A 7,298-nucleotide genomic window follows, 5' to 3' on the forward strand; every position below is an offset into this window, starting at 1 on the left:
GAATAGTCTTTCTTGTGCAAGTTGTTCCTCATAAGTTGATGCAGGACTCAAAAATTTAAATGAATTGTCAAATGATAGCTTCTCTAGAGTCTTATGGCTTTGTTTCTGCAGTTTGTTTTGCCTATGTGGAGCCACAGACTTGCTGGAATCTCCACTGGGGAGTTAACTTTTAATTTATTCACATGGCTGATCTTGTAGATCTGATTTTGTTATTTTTAATTTACTTGAACTTTTTTTTTTTTGTGAGGTAGTTGTTTTAAACACCAGCTTGTATAAATAAAGGCATGATTAAGGGAGCAATGACATCAGGCAGCAGGAAGGAAGGAGAAAGGCTTGTTTTAGGTGAGAGACAACTTGACTACCATGAATGTTTTATGACACACTTCTTTGAATCAGTTAGAGAATATATAATAGTATTATTAGGAGTTTAAAAAATAATGGTATTTGGCTGATCCAGAGTTTATGTGTTTTCATGTTCTTGTGTCGAGCTATGTAATTATAATTATTTTTTTTTTCTCTGCTTTGGGAATTATGAATGTTACCACAGCTGGGTACAAGACCCAGAGAGACTGGAGAGTGAGGGAAAAATCAGAGGGGAGTAGGAGTGTTTTGTGTACCTGCTGTTAATACTCGGCAATCCTGCTTGGTTTTGGTATAGTAGATCATGTGTTATTATTTATATCCTGTGAGAAGAAATGTTTGTGTGTTACAAAATATATATCTTATACACATTGTTCATTCAGTTGCAGATGGAGAAGGATGCTTACCTTCTTGCTGCAGAGCAAATCAGTGGTCAAAAGTTTTGGTCATGATGTTTATATGAATATACAGCACTTATTGCCAGAAGCAACGAAACAATTGAGCTGGCTTTGTTGTTGTTGACTTGTTTGTTTTAGAAGCATCCTCATGCTGACTGTGGACATAGTTTGTTTATCAAGTATGGTAAACATAGTGTGTATAAAAACAAGAGAGGACCACCAGTCTTCAAAATCATCATCATCTCCAATTGACCAGCTTGTATTATTTTTTTTATTATTTTCAAAAAAGGCAGTTGTATATGATTCATAGAAATGGCTATGGTAACTCTGGGCTGGTATATTTTGTTTAATGTTTTTATTAACTATTATTCGTATGATTCTCTTCCTGAAATAGACTTCATCTGAGAAAAATGTGAAAGCACTTAAGGGCTGGTATCCTGACTGCATGTATGTGGTATAGATGTAACCTAAGGATCAATGAAACAAGTTGTTACACAGTGTTTTATATCAAGTTTCACTTGAAGAGAACTGCATTTAACATTAAGAATTAGGTTAATTTTTAATCTGCTGTATTTTTAAATATTATTTTACTCATTAGGATCCACATTTGACTGAACCATTTCACTTACTTCAGCAAGAATGTGGTGAATCTTAAGAGATGGGCCTGTTATTTCTGATACTATTGCACAAAAGCAGTTGGGCAGTAGTCTCTACTGCAGTAGTATGTTAACAAGTATGGATTTCTTTCCATGGCTAAGGGAAATGCTTTCCAGTGGATTTATAGTGATATAATGCATGGTATAGTCCTGAGCATTTGCCTTAATAATTGAAGAGTAATATAAATCATGTGCCAGGTGAAGCCATGAGAAGGGTTTATGCTTGTATTGTACTCATGAAATCTGGTATTACGCTTGAGAGTGATAGTAACAGTTCAATCTTCCTTTTCCGAGGGATTAAGTATATCAGCTTTTGGGAAATTGTATGAATCTTTTCAACACCCTTGTAAGCTTGCTACCTGCTGTGCTTAGTTTCAGAATCCAGTGTCATCGTTTTCCTCTCTAAAAACTGTTTATTGTCTCATTCATCTATACATCAGATTCTTCAAAAATCACATAACTCTTCCGAGAAGAATATGCCCCCATGTGTGGCTCCCTGAGGATTCCTTTCTTAGCCCCTTGTTGTAAACAGCTTATACAAGCATGACATGAGACATGGGTTCTGTAAAATCCTTTCAGAGTTGTTTATTAAGCTGTCTTGGTCTCAGATTATCTTTCTCAGTGATGATTCAGTGGCAGCTCAGCACTTTTCTTCAGCAGAAACCTTTGCAGACTGGAGCACAAACTGTGACTTTTAATAGTGGATTAGTCTGATGTTATTTAGCACAGGTGTCTCTCAGTAGTTTCTTTGTACAATGTTGAGGAAGTGCACAGCCTGATGCATTGGGGTGAGTGTCTAATATCAGCACATTCTTGGGTCTAATAATTGCTGCAGATGCTTGGTGTGGGAAGGAAGGTCTGTGTGCAGAACCTGAAGGCACTAGAGCAGCAGTCCTTGTGGGTTTTAGGTGTAAAGCAGAGCATGCCTAAATAGTCCCTCTTGCCTCCTTTAAGACTGAAATTCTACCTTGCTCGGCAGTAGGGCCCTTGAACATGTTCTGATCATCTCTGGGGCTTCCAGGTTTTGTTTTTTTTTTTCTTTACCAGATATATCAAAAGTAATACTACTGACAAAAACCAAAAACTGTGTGCTTTTTTGTGGTGGTTGTGTGGATTTTTTTTTTTTCCTTAATAGAATGACATTGGTAGGATAGCTAGAAAGTAATCTTTGTGGGAATGTTAACTGGCCAGAGGCTGGGCAGTCACGGTTGCTGGTACACATATACTCTGGGGCAAGTGCTTGTGAGCCCACTTTGTAGTGGATTTGAGCACACTCAGGTTTAGCCAATAGGAAAATCTTTGTTGGAAGTGTTTTGTGTGTGAATATTTAGATGAAAAAAAAAATAAATCTTTAGTAAGAACATGCATGAAAAATGCTTTCAAGATGAATCATTAGGTAATTTCTAATATTGCTGTAGATAACAAGTGTGAGAGAAGATGAGAGGCGTATTTTGTGGGAGCAGATTTAAGCTGAGATTTGTACCATTATGAACTCTTGTTTTGTACAGGTAGTAAAGAACTTTTTTTTTCCTTGACTGTTACATCTGTACAACCCGTATCTGTGCAGTCTAAGCACAGTTTAACCAAACTTTAACACTGAGAATAACCAAGACTGCTTTGGCGTTAGCTTAAATGTGATTATTTTAAGGGCTCAATTTAGTGGACAATGGTGTTTAGAGCTCAGAAATGCTACATCACCTCCGGGTACTGGATGAATTTTGATTTGTAGCGCCAGTGAATTGCCTGAGGTGTGGAGTGTGCTTTCTTCAGCAGGATCTTGTTTGAGCTGACACCTCCTATGTCTGGGAAATAAAAAAGTCTGTTCCTGATGGAAAACATGAATGTCTTGCTTGGAAGGAAGGATGAGATGTGTATTTTCTTTAAAGATGTGTACAAGAACAGGTCTTGTGAATGGATTGTACATCTGCAAAGTACTAGGGGCAAATCCTAGATTGCTACATTCCCATCTGGAATGCTGCACTAAATTGACTCAAATTGTGGACCATGGAAACTGCAGAATCTCTTCATGGGAATACTCAGACACTTATACTTGCTCTGGGATTTGGCACTGGCTCTTCCCAGCCTTTGTCGGCATCTTAAGTATGAATGATTAATTACTCAAAATTGTAAATTTAGAAGAAACCTGTAGTGAGAAAATATGCACGTACAAACCTTAAAAGTTAATTTGCTTTGAAGTTAATTTTTTTTTTTTTTTTTTTTTTTAAGTGGTGAAGTAATTGTGATCAGAAGTGAGTGTGTTGCTATGACCTTGACTGGTGAAGCCACAGCAGTCCCATGAACTGGCTGGGGGACCTTTTCTTGACGTTGTGTAGATGAAGTCTGTTGTGTAAGTATGAAAACGGAATTGTCTGTGAGGAGTGTTCAATCTCCTATCTGCACACATATCTATCTTGAAACTGCTCCTCCCTTGGAAGGAAAGGGGTGAAAGGAACACAAGAGTTCACAAGAGTTACTGACCTTTTGTTTTCTTGTGGTTGCTTCACTTACAATATTGGCAGGTGATTTGCACATGTATTTCATCTCAGTATTTTTCCTGTTGGCAGAATGCCTAGATCTGAGAATGCCTTTTATGAACACTGCTGTATATCTATAGAAATTAAATTAGAATGTTGCTTTTTACCTGTATGCATTACTGTCAGCTCAAGCTCCTTAATTTTTTATTTTGTTTTTCAGCTTGGAAGCTAAGAAAATATCTAAGAAAAAAAAGATCTTAAAAACTGAGAGAGCAGAGCAACTGCAGAGATAAAGTGGTAGGTGGGAAATTAACTATGTAAATTCTATTGTCTTCAGGACCTCTCATGACTCAGTCCTTATGTGACTTTGCATGTAATTTGCAAAAGTTGTTGAAAAATGGATTAAGGATGTGAACATTAACGTGTAAAGAATCTACGTGGCCACAGGGTGTCCCCACTGTTCCATGCTGATGCATCCTGATAGGCCATTTATCCTGTAGTACAAAGCTTGATATACTTCTTAAATATGCTATTTTATATGTTGCAGGTTTTAGCATTTATTTTTATATTTCCAATTCTTATTTTTCAGGGCAACCACTTAACATCTAGTCTGATGGAGGGAGAAGCGTTAAAAAGAAATTGCTTTTCTTGATTTGCTTGCTTTAGGTCTAAGTTCTCTTTTCATTTCCAAAGATTGGGTATGGACAAGACTTGATTTTTCTTAAGTAACAATTATTCATTCCATGTGAGTGCAATTTTGTTGCTGAAATTAGAATGAGAATTTATTCAGAATGATAGATAATTTTCTGTCCACTTTTAAAAGCCTGCTACAGGAGGTATGCATGTTGACCAAGAAAGTAAGGTGGCATATTTATCTAAGGGCTTGTCTGAACAATACTGGTGGCATCAAATTAAGGGGTGAAAGTAGAAGTAATGTTTTTGGGCTTTTAGGGTACCTTACTTTAGATATGGTTTAATTTAAGCAGAAGTGAGGCGTTCTGCACAATAAATGCATCCAAGTGGGAAGCTGGTGCAGAGAACAGCTACAATAGTAAAACTTCCACCCTGGCTTCTGAATAGTATATGGGTCCCAAAACTTTGAATGTACTGTATGTGTTGGATCAGACTGGGGCTGATACTGCACAAGGATATGTGCCGTACTCCTACAAGTGTTCAAGGTCAGGTTGGACAGGACTTAGCACAGTCTGGTCTAGTGGAAAGTGTCCCTGCCCACAGCAGGGGTGATGGGACTAGGTTGTCTCTAAGGCCCCTTCCAACCCAAACTCTTCTATAATTCTTAAAAAGTATAAAGCATAAGGAGCTCTGTGTTAGGGCTAGGATGTAATGCTTTACTAAGACTGTGCTGTTACATTTAGACTGTGGCAGTGATGCTTTCCTTAGAAATTTTTTATAGCTACATTAACTATATTCATTTGCTTTAGATTTTCAGTAACTCTGAAGATCATGATGCATGTTTTGAAGTCAGAAGAACACGCTGCTCCAGTCTGGGGGCAGGGCCCTTCTCTCCCTGGGTCTCCCAAGGGCTCACAGCCTCCTCTGGGTATCCACCTGCTCCAGTGTGGGGCTCCTCCTCTTGCTGCAGGTGGATCTCTTCATCCCTGTGGATCTCCATGGGCTGCAGGGGTACAGCTGCTTCACCATGGTCCTCACCACAGGCTGCAGAGGAATCTCAGCTCAGGTGCGTGGAGCATCTCCTGCCCCTCCTTCTTTGCTGACCTTGGTGTCTGTTCTTCTCACATGTTCTCACTCTGCTCTTCTCTAGTCACAGTTAAAACTGTGCCACAACTTTTGATTCCTTCTTAAATATGTTATCGCAGAGGCATTACCACAATTTCTAATTGGCCCAGCCTTGGCTAGTGGCATGTCCACCTTTGGAGCCAGCAGGGATTTGCTCTGTTGGACATGGTGAAAGTTTTTACTTTACTGTTATTAAACTCTTTTGTTATGTGTGAAGAAGACAGTGAATACTTTTGAATTCTAAAAGTGTCCTCACTGTTCTAGGGAGAACTGGAGAAATAAGTAAAGAGTTTGTGAGAGTATCTCTCTTTTAAAAGAAAATCTGTTTTTGTTGATCCCTGGTTTACATGATCTAGTTAGGTAGTTAAGGTTCTTAGAGTTCTGAAGATATTTAATAACTTTGTGTTGTAACTAGCAGTTCTTCAAAGAAATACCAAGCCGTAACAAATACATTACCATTGATGATTTAGTGAACTGACAACAAAGGTAAGTAAGACTGCTGTGCCAGCTTCTGCCCTGTTTGCCTTGTTTGTTTCATATGCTGCCCAGCAGTTGTTTAAGTGTATTGTAGGTAGGTAAATAAATTGGACCTTTCTTTTTTCAGGTGATGTGTCTGACAACTACCTGTTTTCTTGTTGTCTCTCATGCTTTTTTTTATTTTTTACAGCACCTCACCTGATGGAGTCAATGTGATGTTTTGGACACAAATCTAATGCCTATTGTTAAACCAGGAAATCGGTAATAAATAATTTCTTGAATTTTAGTTAATCTTAAAATCTCGTTGCTGTGCCCATTCCTTCTTATACCATTTTTACTTAGTCTTTTTCTCTGGTGATGCTGAAGGTGAAAAATATGCCTATATACTTATGAATGCTGGCAGAAAAATCTCTTTTACAGTAACAATGGTTATCCTCTTGCATCCTTGCTCCCTTCCAGTATGGAAAGTTAAAACTGGAGTCAGTATAAACCACAACAGTCTTCATGAAGAATGTGAAAAATACTTTTAACAATTTTTTCAAGTAGCTTTAAGCTGTACTTAAGGGTAATATCAGGAAATCTGTGGTAATCTTCTACAGAACCTGCAGAGGGAATAGCAACCACCTTGTAGACTTAATGCAGTTCCTTCAGGAGGTTTTCTGAAGGTCGTGTTTGGACTTAATATACACACTGTGTTCATGAAGAGAAGTATCCCCAGGCAATTCCCTACTTGCATCAGAAATTTCCACTCTTGCCTGAAGGAGAAAAGCAATGCCTGAACTTTCTTTTGCATGAAATTGAGATTTCAAAACCATGCCATTACTGAATGTGTCTGGTGTGTTTCACTGGAGTATGGCAGTATCTCTTGAACAAACATCACTATTGTAACAAAATGGTTAATAGATTGGTGCTTTCTAAATGTGCCCAGTTGGCTGTACTGCAGATTTATAAATGTTGCTTTAAATACCTCCCTCTCATGGCTTGTTTACTGAATTAGTACTTCACCTGAGCTTGAAAAACTTATAATTTCTTGGGGTGTTTCCAAAGTTCTGGTATCACATCTGTGAGAACAAGACTTCAGAAAATCCTCCTCAAAGCATGAAGGTCTACAGCTTTTTCTTTTATACAATATGTTGAAAACAGAGTTTGGGAAAGGTTTCTGTCTCCATGTAATT

At 38.1% G+C, this 7,298-nt stretch overlaps 1 long non-coding RNA gene across 1 annotated transcript; it reads left to right on the plus strand.

The window, feature by feature from the left end:
• Positions 1-3,727: 3,727 nt before the first annotated feature.
• LOC148183848 (uncharacterized) lies at positions 3,728-6,379 on the plus strand. The gene is made up of 4 exons (XR_015773156.1): positions 3,728-3,761; positions 4,109-4,185; positions 5,331-5,587; positions 6,314-6,379. It is a non-coding gene; the product is annotated as an uncharacterized LOC148183848 (long non-coding RNA).
• The last annotated feature ends 919 nt before the right edge of the window (positions 6,380-7,298 follow it).

This window comes from Pseudopodoces humilis, chromosome 8, assembly GCF_049639895.1.
Source record: "Pseudopodoces humilis isolate 2021_Gansu_Grassland_sample_001 chromosome 8, ASM4963989v1, whole genome shotgun sequence".
Lineage (NCBI taxonomy): Eukaryota > Metazoa > Chordata > Aves > Passeriformes > Paridae > Pseudopodoces > Pseudopodoces humilis.